This window comes from Solanum verrucosum, unplaced genomic scaffold (assembly GCF_900185275.1).
Source record: "Solanum verrucosum unplaced genomic scaffold, falcon-dt-bn FXZP01000062.1, whole genome shotgun sequence".
Taxonomy (NCBI): Eukaryota; Viridiplantae; Streptophyta; class Magnoliopsida; order Solanales; family Solanaceae; genus Solanum; species Solanum verrucosum.
The window spans coordinates 6,562,449-6,577,614 of NW_026020477.1; the positions used below are offsets into that span (position 1 = coordinate 6,562,449).

Here is a 15,166-nt window from a genome sequence, read left to right on the forward strand (position 1 = left end):
ATTTGAAATTGAAAATATTTTTTAAAAATAAACTTAATTTTTTTTTGAAGGGGGGTGGGGTGAAAACATAAAAATTGGAAATCGGAAATATTTTTTAAAAACAAATTTTAAATTTTATTTTTTTGGGGGAGGGGGGAGACTAGTAGGGGGGGTGGTGGGGGTGGGGGTGAAAAAATAAAAAAATTGAAGTTGAAAATATTTTTTTAAAACATACTTAAAATTCTTTTATTTTGGAGGGGGGTGGGGGCTGATGGAGGGGGGGAGTTTGAAGGTAGGGGTGAAAAAATAAAAATTGGAAATTGAAAATATTTTTTAAAAACAAACTATAAATTATTATTTTTTTGGAGGGGGGGGCGTAGGGGGCTGGCAGGGGAAGGGTTAAGGGGTGAGGGTGGGGTAATAAAATAAAAAATTGAAGTTGAAAATATTTTTTTTAAAAAGCTTTAAATTTATTTTTCAAACAAAAGAAATTGTAATTTGAAGTTGGAGGAAAATTTTGGAAAATGTTTTTCTTAATTTTTGAAGGCAAGCCAATTTCCTTAAATTTGAGGAAAATGAGTTGATTTGAAAAACATTTAACCAACCAAACATGAGAAAAATGGAAAACCAAACACACCCTAAGAGGAAAAATAATTAGATAGGTGTCTAGGCGAACTTTATTTATTTAAGAGAGAATGGAGAGTAAATAAAATTTCGTTCAGTTCTCTGTGGGCTTTTGGCCCCTTTCAATCTTTTCCGTTTATCCTTAAATTAGTTATTTCATAAAATAAAGAATATTGATTACATTTAAAAGAGTTAAAGATAAATTATATAGCAAAAATATTTCTTATTTATGACATTTTAATGAGCATTATGAAAGAAATTTGACAACTAATATGGAATGGAGGAATTACAAGTTCAAATTTTTCCTCTTTCTGCTCGTTTGGACATGATCAAGTCATGATGTAAAAATGGATTGATTTGAATTTAGAATTTATTTGAACATGCAATTTAAATCTCTTAAATTAATTTATTTATTATAAACATAAAACTCCCATAGTTTGTGAAACTATCAATTTTTTTCTCAACTCTTAATAATTTTAATAATTCATAAAGATATACAAACTGCTATATATCATATCGTTTATACAAACTGATATACTTCAATTACAATTTTTATTTGTAAACGCGACTCAATTATATACATATACAACTGTTATATACAAGAAGAAGTCATTAGGTAAAAAATTCTAATTAGATATAATAATCATGAATTAACGGATCATTCTTTTAATCTAAATTGCCGCATCATTTATAGGAACTTAATAAACAAATTGTATAATTAATTAAAAAAATCTAAATTATACAAACTCGAATTAGTTTAGCCATTAGAACTATAGCTACACTACGTAAATATGCAAACTTTAGCTGTGGAAGTCTATTATGTTTCACATCTTAGCTATTTATGAAATTTTCCCATAATTAAGTAACATTAATTTATCGTATTTAATTTTTAGCCAAATTTAGTAATTAACTCAATTCTAGCCACATTTTGCCTCCCATATTGAGCCCAATTCTCTTCTCCAGCACCAACAGCCCATTGAGGAAAATGGCACAGTGAGTCAACTCAGACTTCAATTTGTAGCATCCATTAGCCATGTTTTAAAAAAATGGCACAAAATTGCCATTTTACACGTTTTGGGCTAATAAATTTGGCATTTCTTAATAATAATTAATAACCAATATTCTCTCTCCAATAACGCTCTCTAACTTATTTACTCTCCTAAAATCTCTCAAATATTTCTCTCATATATCCCTAAAATCTCTCCATTATCATGTTTATCTCCTCCACGTTTTCACTTTCTTTCAAGTTTTCTCCATTGGAGTTCCACAAAATTTCATGTCATATTTTACAGCAAAAAAGAATCAAAATTTATTGGTTTTACAAGTGCTGAATAACTTTACGATTTGGACATTTCTTGGAGTCCTATAAAATTGATTTGGGCATTACTTGAGTGATGGTTTGACGTGTTTCTTGTGTGATTTTGCTTATAGATTGATGGGGAAGAGAAGTTTTCTGAAAAAAAGTTGATCAAGTTTGGGTTAATGATTTTGATTATGAAGGAGGTTGTAGTTGAATTTTTGGATTGCTTAACACATGTTTGGTATGTATGCACATATTGTTTGTTGAATGTAATTATTTTTAAATTGATTTTTAACTGAGTTTTCTTGTATACCTTTTTTTTAATAAATTCACCTAGCAAATTTATATACATATGTTAGCATTGTTATTCATTGATTTGTATTTACCTAGTAAATTGATATACGTACTGGTATACATTTAATTATTTTTAAATTAATTTTAAGTTGGGTTTGCATACATATAATGTATACATCTACTAATACATTTACCTAACAAATTTGTATTCAATTATTTGGATTGATATTCATTTTTTCGTATTCACCTAATAAATTGAAATATATTGGTTCTTATTCACCTGATAAATTAGTATACATTTGTTTCGGTATACATTGATCTTTATTCACCTAATACATTATATACATATGAAAAAAATTCAATGGTAAAATGTAAAAAAAAAAATATTTTAACTAATATTTACTGCAAATAAAAAAGGGTCAAAATAAAACAATAAATACCTTTTAGAGAAACAAGATAACCGAGCTAAATAAAAATAAAATAAAATAACTCAATTCATAATTATAGGAATATCTAGCAACAATATTAAAAAGAAAAAACGGATCCCTATTTTTAGGGATATTAAAAGGTGAAATAAGGAGGAAAAAAAGATATTCTCTCCTATTTTTTTCCTTGCAAATTAATCGGATATACAATTTGTTTAGGCCTTAAAATTGCTAAATACTTTTTATTTAGGCTAAAAATTGCTATCTCAATTTTATGACTTGTACCAATTCCAGCCCATTCCAATACCCAAATTCAAATCACAATTTCCAAATCAGCAGCCCAATTCTTATTATTCCCACAACTCACAGAGACCTAGCTACCGTCGTCTTCTTCACAGAACCCAACAAACCTTCACCAAATCACGCGAACCGTACAAGAATGTTGGAGACCGAGACATGTATTGCAATCTCCTTGCTAGCTCAAGAAATCAGACGACCTTTCCTCTCAATCCGTTGAGAATTGTACAAGCGTTATTCGTCTCAGTCGCTGCCTGAAAAGAGGTAACAATGCCTTCCTTCTTCTTCTTTTTTTACAGGTTTCCTTCTTATACTATACAAGCTTTGGTTTTTGAATAGTTTGTTGTTTGTTTGAAATATGCTTCTGTCTGGATGGAAAATTTTCTCCTATTCTTTTCCTAGCAAATTAATCGGATATATAATTTCAATTCCTATTTTTTTCCTAGCAAATTAATCGGATCCCTATTGTCAATTCCAGTCCATTCCCAATACCCAAATTCTCAAATCAGCAGCCCAATTCTTATTATTCTCACAACTCATAGAGACCCAACTACCATCGTCTTCTTCACAGAACCCAACAAACCTTCACCAAATCACGCAAATCGTACAAGAACGTTGGAGACCGAGACATGTATTGCAATATCCTTCCTGGCTCAAGAAATCAGATGACCATTCCTCTCAATCCGATGAAAATTGTACAAGCGTTATTCGTCTTAGTCGTTGCCTGAAAAGAGGTAACAATGCCTTCCTTCTCTTCTTTTTACAGTTTTCCTTCTCATACTATACAAGCTTTGATTTTTGAATAGTTTGTTGTTTGTTTGAAATATGCTTCTGTCTGGCTGGAGAATTTTCTCTTATTCTTTTCCTAATATATTAATCGGATATACAATTTTCATTTCCTAGCAAATTAATCGGATCCCTATTGTCAATTCCAGTCCATTCCCAATACCCAAATTCCAAAATTAGCAGCCCAATTCTTATTATTCCAATAACTCACAGAGACCCAGCTACCGTCGTCTTCTTCACAGAACCCAAGAAACCTTTACCAAATCACGCGAACCATACAAGAACGTTGGAGACCGAGATAGGTATTGCAATCTCCTTGCTGGCTCAAGAAATCAGACGATCATTCCTCTTAATCCATTAAGAATTATACAAGCGTTATTCGTCTCAGTCGGTTTCAAGCCTTGTTCGTCTCAGTCGCTGCCTGAAAAGAGGTAACAATGCCTTCCTTTTTTTTTTTTTTTTTTTTTGCAGTTTTCCTTCTCATACTATACAAGCTTTGGTTTTTGAATAGTTTGTTGTATGTTTGAAATATGCTTATGTTTAGTTGGAAAATTTTCTCATATTCTTTTCCTAGTAAATTAATCGGATATACAATTTTCAATTCCTATTTTTTTCCTAGCAAATTAATCGGATCCCTATTGTCAATTCCAGTCCATTCCCAATACCCAAATTCCCAAATCAACACCCTAATTCTTATTATTCCCACAACTCACAGAGACCCAACTACCGTCGTCTTCTACATAGAACCCAACAAACCTTCACCAAATCAAGCGAACAGTACAGGAACGCTGGAGACCGAGACAGATATTGCAATCTCCTTGCTGGCTCAAGAAATCAGTTGACTCTTCCTCTTAATCCGTTGAGAATTGTACAAGCGTTATTCGTCTCAGTCAAGTTCAAGCTTTGTTCGTCTTAATCGCTTTCTGAAAAGAGGCAGCAATGCCTTCTTTCTCTTTTTACAGTTTTCCTTCTCATACTATACAAGCTTTGGTTTTTGAATAGTTTGTTGTTTGTTTGAAATATGCTTCTGTCTGGCTGAAAACTTTTCTCCTATTCTTTTCCTAGTAAATTAATCGGATATTCAGCTTTCAATTCCTATGTTTTTCCTAGCAATTTAATCGGATCCCTATTGTCAATTCCAGCCCATTCCCAATACCCAAATTCTCAAATTCCCAAATTCCCAAATTCCCAAATCAGCAGCCCAATTCTTATTATTCCCACAACTCACAGAGACCCAACAATCGTCGTCTTCTTCACAAAACCCAATAAACCTTTACCAAATCACGCGAATCGTACAAGAACGTTGGAGACTGAGACATGTATATTGCAATCTCTTTGCTGGATCAAGAAATCAAAGACTCTTTTTCTTAATCCGTTGAGAATTGTACAAGTGTTATTCATCTCAGTCGCTGCCTGAAAAGAGGTAACAATGCCTTCCTTTTCTTTTTAAAGTTTTCCTTCTCATACTATAAAAGCTTTGGTTTATGAATAGTTTGTTGTTTGTTTGAAATATGCTTCTGTCTGGCTGAAAATTTTTGTCCTATTCTTTTCCTAGCAAATTAATCGAATATACAATTTTCAATTCCTATTTTTTTTCCTAGCAAATTAATCAGATCTCTATTGTCAATTCCAACCCATTCCCAATACCCAAATTCCCAAATCAGCATCCCAATTCTTCTTATTCCAACAACTCACAGATAGGTTCTTTCCCTGGGAGTTCAGGGAAGCTAAAGTGGAAGATTTCATCAACCTTAAGCAAAATAGTATGAGTGTTAAAGAGTACTCTTTGAAATTTACTCTATTGTCTAAGTATGCTCCATCTATGGTAGCAGGTCCGAGGGATATGATCAGTAGGTATTTGATGGGTATCTCCAAAGTGGTAGCAAAAGAATGTCGTACGGCAATGCTCCATGATGATATGGTTATCTCACATTTTATGGTGTATGCTCAACAAATGGAGGAAGATAAACTTGAAGAGGAAAAATCTTGAGAGAAAAAGAGGTCTAGGGTGGATAATGATAAGTCATTTCATGATGGGTCCGATGGACATGGTCTTTCTAGGAATCGACAAGAGTTTTCCGGACAAGGCTTTTCTAATACTCCTAAGCATAAGGATGAGACAATGTCTACCCCTAGGCTACAAGGGATAAGTAATGAGTCCCTTTGGCCCCCTTGTGCTAGGTGTGGTAGGAGGCATAAGGGTAGATGTTTGGCCGGTATAGAGGGTTGATTTAGTTGTGGTGAGAGTGGCCACAAGATGAAAGATTGTCCAAAGGCAATGGCTACTAGAAGAGAGTGTAAGCAAGTTGCCTCTAGTGGTATAGATCAGGAGCCCCAAAAGAAGAATAGGATTTATGCTCTCCAATTTAGAGAAGATCAAGAGTGATCTCCTCATGTTGCTTCTGATATGTGTTTTATGCTTTAATAATTTCCGGATTTCTTGTCTTTTGTGATTTGTTATGTTGGACTTTGAAGTTGTCTTTAGTATGAATGATGTTTAGAAGAGTTTGTGTAGGCTTACTCCCAAGGGGGAGATAGTGTGCCTATCTAGTAGGGTTATTGTATGATTATGTGTTGCCATGATTTCCTTATATGCATGTTCATGAATTTGAGTCAAATTACATATAGACTTCATGAGATGAATTAATGAGCGTGCCTTGGTTGGAAGTTGAAAGATCCCTATAAATGCTTTTTGAGAGTAAATTGAATTTAGGCTCCATGAGTGTGTTGAACATGTTTTAGCTAAGAGATGCTAGTTCCTCCTTTAATATGAGTAGATATAGAATTTCATGCATTTTGGGTTGGTAGATGTAGTTCCTACTCCTTTGTGTTGCATTGAATATGTTTAGCTTGGAATTGAAGCTTTCTTCCTTGGTTGTGTGCATTTAGATGTATTGCATGCATGATGGGCTGCTAGTTTAGAGTTGTGACATTAAGAAGTGGTTAGAATCATCATTCGCGGATGAATGATCCCAAGGGGGAGATATTGTTATACCCGGAAAGTAAACTAAATTAGAGAATTCTAGAGCCTTGTGTTAGGGTTTGAAATGAGGGTTAAAATCGTAAAATTCATTCCTGTACTTAGAATGAGGGTTTTAGGGTTAGGGCGCCAAGGTACGACCCCCCAAGGGTTCTTGAGGAGGACCTTAAAACAACCCCAAAAGTTGTCAAGAAGGCAGCTTCCCATGAAGGGAATCTATGTCCAGTAGATGGACCCACTCCCCGTGGGTTGGGGTCGTGGGTCAAGGCTTGACCTTCCTTCCATGTTAAACCCCAGAACCCCACCTACGAAGTGCAGTACAATCCATAGACCCATCCACGGTCCGTGGGTGGGGATTTCGTGGGTGGGGCAGATTTTTAGTTAAATTATTTTAAGTTAGGGGCTTAGGGGTTAATTAGTAATTAGTTAGGGGTTAAGTGAGGTCGGTTAGTTATTTATTAAACCACCTATAGAAGCCTAATATACCCCTAAACTAAGTGAATTAATTAATTCTTCCAAGACCCCAAATTCTTTTAAGAAAATTCTTTCTCTAAGAAGTGAAGAAGAAGAAGAAGAGAAGGAAGTAGGGCAGAATTTCCTCCATTGTTTTGAGCTCCTGCTAGGCTTTGAATCAAGGTATGTTAGCTTGTTCATCTATGGGTTCTTCCACCCATAGAGCTCCCTAGGTTTTCCCCCAATTGTGAAGTCAAAACCCAATTCTAGTTAGGGTTTCTTCCTACATTGTGGGTAGTGTTTATGTATGATTCCAATCAAGTGGATAATACTTAATTATGATTGAATTAGCATTGAATTATGATATTATGATGAATTTATGTGAATTCTATCATTAACCCTAGTCTAATTGATGAATTTGTTATTATGTGGGTTTAAGCCATGAAAGGTGAAATTGAGGATTTATAGGTGATCTTCTAAAATCAATGTCATGTGTAGTAATTGTTCAAGGTTAGGAACATATAGACATGAATTGAACTAGACCTTATTGAATATGAAGGATCATAACTAGTAAAGTTTAAATTGAACCTTTATGATCAATTATGACTAGAATCACCTACTAATGAAGAGTGTGATTAAAATACCTTGAAATCTAGGTATAATGATGATGGTAAGAAGCAAAGCTTGAGGTGATCTTGTTGTGTATTGTTGAATGCATATTCTCCTGTACACACTTAGGCATAAATATGCTAGGAGATGCAAGGTTCTCTCAAATAGAATAATCTAGGTTGACAAACTAATCACCCAAAATGAATCAAAGCATGTTAGATTAAAATAGCTTGAAGTTGTGATATATGTTCCCTTCATGTATAACTTGACTTGGTAAGACAAGACCAAGATTGGTAGCTTGGGATTGAGGATCTATTCTCTCCTAAGAGTAACTTGACTTAGCATTGTAAGATGTATTTCATGGTATCTTGAGTTAGGGTTAGTCATGGTAGCCTAGGATTGAGGATCTATACTCTCATAAGGGTAGCTTGAACTAGCATTTTTAGGATGCCTTAATGATATCATGACTTGGTTTGGCCAAGACTATTTAATGGTAGCTTAGGATTGAGTACTTATACTCTCCTAAGGGTATCTTAGGATTGAGGAATCATACTTTCCTAAGGGTAGCTTAGGATTAAGGAATCATACTTTCCTAAGGGTAGCTTAGGATTGAGGAATCATACTTTCCTAAGGGTAGCTTACATTAACATCTTAGTGTGTTTGTAAAGGTAGCGTGACTTAGTTGGTCTTAGACTATTTCATGGTAGCTAGGATGGAACACTTGTGCCCTTCCTAGAATAGCTTGGACTTGCATAATAGTGTGCCTTCCAAGGTAGTTAGTTTAGCATAATTTAGTTATGTTAGCAAGATGATAACATGGTCTAGCCTATTAGGGTGCTATTCCTTAGTAGCCTTGAATTGAGAAATAATATTCATTTCATGTGTTGTGACTTGACTTGTACTAAATAGAGAAGTACCTTAAATGATAATGGCAAATAGTAAAGAGGAATTAGCCACCAACTAATGAGTAGGTATGATAGCCTAAAGTGGTACTCAGTGTGGATAGTAGTATGAGATGTTATTCATACATTGCACAAGTATGACTTGAAGGTACTTATGAAATGTTCTCTTATATAGTGTAGACTTAGCTTGGGTTGTTGCTATAGTTGCCTTCCATGCTATGATTGACTTAAGGTGATAGTTCCCTTGTTTATATGAAGTAAGCTAAGGATGAGACCAAATGAATGGTAGGTATGCATATGGTGACTTCAAGGTTATGCTTAGTGTGAATGGTATTATGGGATGCCCTTCCTGCATTGCACAAGTGTGCTTTGAGGTTTCTTAGATATATAGTGTTATTAGTACATGAAGCCTAGGTCTTGACTATGCATATAGACTATGATTAAGATGACCAAAGAGGTGTGCTTAGCTTAGATGGTATTATGGGATGTTATTCATGCATAGCATAAGTATGCCTTGAGTTTACTTGAGAGTAGTCCTATTATGGTACAAATGACTAGGAGTTGAATAATGCTTATATGATGCTTATGTTGGAGACTTTGCTTATTATTATGATATTGTCTCTTATGCTTATAATTGATGTTTCATGAAGTATTTCATATGATTTTGGATTATGTCTTATATTGACTAACCCTTATTTTATGCTCTTATGATTATGCTAGCTAACATATTTAGTACATTTTGTACTAACGCATACTTTGCCTACATTCTCATCAAATGTAGGGTTCGGAGATTTAGTTCTACTTTTGGAGATAAGTTTCTAGAAGTTGCAAGGAGTTGAAGATTTGGTGAGTCCTCATAGCCTCGAGGACAAAACTCACTATTTTCTTTATGTGTTTTATTTCATGTTGAGACGATTGTATGGGCTATGTCCCAAGAGTTTTATTCTAAAGTTGTATTAGATGGTTTGACACAAAAAGTGTAGTAAAGACCTCCGCTTGCATTTTATGAAAAGACTTCGATTGTATGGATACAAGTTTTTAAAATTTCCATATTTTTCTATTATCTTATGTTATGATATGCTAAGGGCTTGTATGAGATCCCTTCGAGGTCAAGTACGCCATGTTACGTCTACGGTGTACCCCTGGGTCGACAAACTTGGTAATCAGAGCAAAAGGTGTAGAATGGTTCTAGGATTGTCTCAAACCACGTCTAGTAGAGTCTTGCTCATAAATGTGAAGCGCGCCACATTTATTAATAGGAGGCTATTGGATGTTTATAAAATCTCACTTCTTCATTCTCTAAGTCGTTCCATAGAGTTTGGCTCTAGTAGGTCCTTCTTCTAATCTGTGCCCTATGGTTTTTCAGGGTATAGCTAATATAAGGGAAAATGCTAGGAGAGATGAGGAAGGTAATGAGGAGCAAGGGGTTCCTCTCCAAGTTCCACATCAAGCTCTTCCTTAAGCTCCAATTGATCCTCCGGATATGTCAAATGCGGAGATTAGGTCGACTTTCAAAATGTTGGCCCAAGCTTTGACTACCCAAGCCCAAACTATGATGGATCAAATCAATAGAGAGATGGTAGCTCCGACAAACCCAATAAGGGGGATGGCTGTTTCTAGGGTGAGAGAGTTTTTGAGGATGAACCCACCGAAGTTCAGTGGCTCCAAAATGGAAGAGGGTCTTAATGGGTTTATAGAGGAGGTTTATAAGGTGCTAGCTATCATGAGAGTGACTACGGTAGAAAAAGCGGAACTAGCCGCTTACTAATTGAAGGATGTTGCCCAAATATGGTATGAACAATGGAAAGATGGTAGGCCGGTAGAAACGGGTCCCATAGATTGGGAGATGTTTAAGAAAGAATTTCTAGATAGGTTCTTTTCCCGGGAGTTGAGGGAAGCTAAAGTGGAAGAGTTCATCAACCTTAAGCAAGGTAGTATGATTGTTAAAGAGTACTCCTTGAAATTTACTCTATTGATCCATCTATGGTAGCAAGTGATTAATTAATGTTTCAAAGACACTTCATCCAATTCTAAGCGTCAACGGTCGTTAATCAATATAAAACCCAACTAAATGATTTTGGGGTCGAATCCCACAGGGAGCGGTACATGTTTAAGATTCAATAGGAAAGTATGAACATGATCAAATCAGTCATAGGAATAAACATTATCGAATAAAGACATTATTCAAATCAGGGGCTGACACGAATGTCAAATGATGGGTTTTGGTTTGGAATTATCAACTACAAACAATACCAAACAATACGAAATAATAATATTGAGATGGGTTCTTGGGATATGATTCGATCATAGGCTAATATAGACAAATGGGTAATTGCAACTATTAGAAAATAGCTAGATATTAGTGAGTAAGCTAGGCTATAAAAGAGGTAAGCTTTTTCTCAAACAATTTACCCCGAATCAAGTTGATTTTTCTAGAACATCAACAAACATGCAAAATAAGAACAATCCACACCTTAGTCCATTCGCTCTCTCGAGCTGAATGTGTGGGATTGGGTTTAGGATTCACTTTCTCGAGTTGAATCAGGTCAACCCAATACCCACAACCATCAATCAATAAGTTTAGTTTTAAAACCTCTCTCTCGATCAAGCTAAAAACACAAGGGTAGAACTACATTTGCAACTACAATTCTTAAATTAAACAACAATTAATGATTGAACTCACTTCTAAATAGCATTTAAACAACAATTAGCAATACCCATAAACTAAATCAGCCTATAATATATCACACCCTAAAAATTGAGGTTTTAGCTAGACATCATAAAAAGGTAAAAACAATTACCAAATTGATTATTCATCAATTGTGTAAGTGTAGATTCGTCCTTACAATGCTTCAATTCGAAGAATCTCAAAGACCCACTTTCAATTTCTCAAAAGTGAAAAACTTCAATTCCTCAAAATTTAGAAAAAACTAGAGAAAACTGTCTCACTAGTCCAAAACTCAGTAATAGACTAAAAATATATGAGCTAACATTCTAAACTAAATGTTCAAAAATGTATTTATAGTCGCCAAACATGTGCTATGAAGAGTCAATTGGCGAAGTAAGTCGGGCTCGTCGAACCACTCGCCGACCCACCCTTTGGTCATTTTTTTCGCCCTTCTGCCTTGGCATTCAGCATCCTCAAGGTCTGTAACTTTGGGCGATCCAACACTACATCGCGGAACCACTTGGTGATCCGCCGACTGCTCATGTCTCTCGTCAACTTAGTTCTTTCCTTTAGGGCTTGGCACACTGGAACTTTCGGCAGTCAAGTAGCCATTCGGCGACACACCAAGTGGACTTGGCGATCACCAGGCTTGCTTATTTCCATTCATTCAGCTCACTTTGTTCATTTTTGTAAATTAGTGTCCTTGCTTTGTTCCTCAATATATATACCTAGAAATCAAGGGTTTTACATCAGTTATTGGCACAAAATAAGCATTTGAGGACACTAAATCTATATAAATAAAGCCCTAAATGAGTCCAAATCTCGGACTCATCTGCAAGTCCGAAGGATATGATGAGTAGGTATTTGACAGATGTGTCCAAAGTGGTAGGCAAAATAATGTCGTACGACAATGCTCTGTGATGATATGGATATCTCACGTCTTATGGTGTATGCTCAACAAATGGAGGAATATAAACTTGAACAGGAAAAATCTAGAGAGAAAAGAATGTCTTGGGTGGATAATGATAAGTCCTTTCATGATGGGTCCAATGGACATGACCTTTCTAGGAATCGACAAAAAGTTTTCCGGACAAGGCTTTTCTAATACTCCTAAGCATAAGGATGAGAGGGTGTCTACCCCTAGGCCACAAGGGATAAGTAATGAGTCCCAATGGTCCCCTTGTGCTAGGTGTGGTAAGAGGCATAAGGGTAGGTGTTTGGCCGGTAGAGAGGGTTGCTTTAGTTGTGGTGAAAGTGGCCACAAGATGAAAGATTGTCCAAAGGCAAAGGCTACAAGAAGAGAGGGTAAGAAATTCACCTCTAGTGGTATAGATCTGAAGCCCCAAAAGAAGAATAGGTTTTATGCTCTATAATTTATAGAAGATCAAGAGTGATCTCCTTATGTTGCTTCCGGTACGTGTTTTATGCTTTAATAATTTCCGAATTTCTTGTCTTTTGTGATTTGTTATGTTGGACTTTGAAGTTGTCTTTAGTATGAATGATGTTTAGAATAGTTTGTGTATGCTTAATCCCAAGGGGGAGATAGTGTGCTTATCTAGTAGGGTTATTGTATGATTATGTGTTGCCATGATTTCCTTATATGCATGTTCATGAAAATGCTTAGGTCTTGTTAGAAATGACTTATATGCATTGTTTTGCCTCATGTTATAGTGCATTTGAGTCAAATTGCATATAGACTTCATGAGATGAATTAATGAGCATGCCTTAGTTTGGAAGTTGAAAGATCCCTCCTTAAATAAATGCTTTTTGAGAGTAAATTGCATTTAGGCTCCATGAGTGTGCGTTGAGCATGGTTTAGCTAGGAGATGCTAGTTCCTTCTTGAATATGAGTAGATATAGAATTTCATGCATTTTGGGTTGGTAGATGTAGTTCTTACTCATTTGTGTTGCATTGAATATGTTTAGCTTGGAATTGAAGCTTTCTTCCTTGGTTGTGTGCATTTAGATGTATTGCATGCATGATAGGTTGCTAGTTTAGAGTTGTGACCTTAAGAAGTGTTTAGAATCGCCATTTGAGAACGAATGATCACAAGGGGGAGATATTGTTATACCTGAAAACTAGTAAACTAAACTAGAGAGTTCTAGAGCCTTGTGTTAGGGTTTTAGGGTTTGATATTAAGGTTAAAATCATAAAAATGATTCCCGTACTTAGAATGAGAGTTTTTAGGGTTAGGGCGTCAAGGTACGACCCCCCAAGGGTCCTTGAGGAGGACCTCAAAATAGCCCCAAAAACTGTCAAGAAGGCGGCCTCCCACGAAGGGAATCTATGGCCAGTAGATAGACCCACTGATGAGTCTAAGATTTGGACTCATTTAGGGTTTTATTTATATAGATTTAGTGTTCTCAAATGCTTATTTTGTGCCTATAACTTATGTAAAACCCTTGATTTCCATGTATATGGATTGAAGAACAAAGCAAAGACACTAATTTGCAAAAAGGATCAAAGCGAGCTGAAATAATGAAGAAAAGCAAGCCTGGTGATCGCCAAGTCCACTTGGCGAGTCGTCGAATGGCTATTTGACCGCCTAAAGTTCCAGTATGCCAAGTCCTGAAGGAAAAAAACAAGTTGTCAAGAGAAAGAATCAGTTGGCGGAACACCGAGTGGTTTTGCGATGCAGTGTTGGATCACCCAAAGTTACTGACCTTGAGGATGCTGAATGCCAAGGCAGAAGGGCGATGAAAATGACCAAAGGACGGCTTGCCGAGTGGTTCAGCGAGCCCAACATACTTTGCCGAGTGACTTTTCGCAGCACATTTTTGGCGACTATATATTTTTGGTTTAGTATTGAGTTTTGAACTGGTGAGACAGATTTCTCTTATTTTTCCTAAGATTTAGAGAATTGAAGTTTTTCACTTTTGAGAAATTGGAAGTGGGTCTTTGAGATTCTTCAAATTTGAGCATTGTAAAGATGAATCAACACTTATCCAGTTGATGGATAATCAATTTGGTAACTGTTTTTACCTTTTTACAATGTCTAGCTAAAACCCCAATTCTTGGGGTGTGATTATGTGATAATGGGCTGATTTAATTTGTGGGTATTGCTAATTGTTAGTTTAAATGCTATTTAGAAGTGAGTTCAATCCTTAATTGTGGTTTAATTTGAGAATTGTAGTTACAAATGCAGTTCTACCCTTGTGTTTTTGGCTTGATCGAGAGAGAGGTTTTAAAACTAAACTTATGTATTGATGGTCTATGGGTATTGGGTTGACCTGGGTTCAGCTCGAGAGAGTGAACCCTAAACCCAATCCCACATATTTAGCTCAAGAGAGTGAGTGTACTAAGGTGTGGTTTGTTTTTATTTTGCATGCTTGTTGATGTTAGAGAGAAATCAACTTGATTCGGAGTAAATTGTTCGAGAGAAAGTTTATCTCCTCTATAGCCTAGCTTACTCACTAACATCTAGCTATTTTCTAATAGTTGCAATTACCCATTTGTCTATATTAGCCTATAATCGAATCACATCCCAAGAACCAGTCTCATTATTATTATTTCGTACTGTTTGCCACTGTTTATAGTTGATAATTTCAAACCAAAACCCCCCAATTGACATCCGTGTCACCCCTGATATGAATGATGTCTTTATTAGATAATTTTTATTTCTATGACTGCTTTGATCATGTTCATGCTTCCCGATTGACTCTTAAACACATATCGCTCCTTGTGGGATTCCACCCCAACTCATTTATTTGGGTTTTATACTGACTAGCGATCGTTACCACTTAGAATTGAATAAAGTGTGCTTGAAACGTTAATCACCCACGCCCTGTGGGTTGGGGTCGTGGGTCAAGTCTTGACCTTCCCTGCATGTTAAGCCCCAGAACACCACC

General features: G+C 35.8%; 1 protein-coding gene across 1 annotated transcript in view; it reads left to right on the forward strand.

The window, feature by feature from the left end:
* LOC125809198 (gamma-glutamylcyclotransferase 2-3) overlaps positions 1 to 15,166 on the forward strand; it is a 1,073,903-nt gene that overhangs the window by 51,478 nt on the left and 1,007,259 nt on the right. The gene's annotated exons all lie outside the window — the stretch shown is intronic.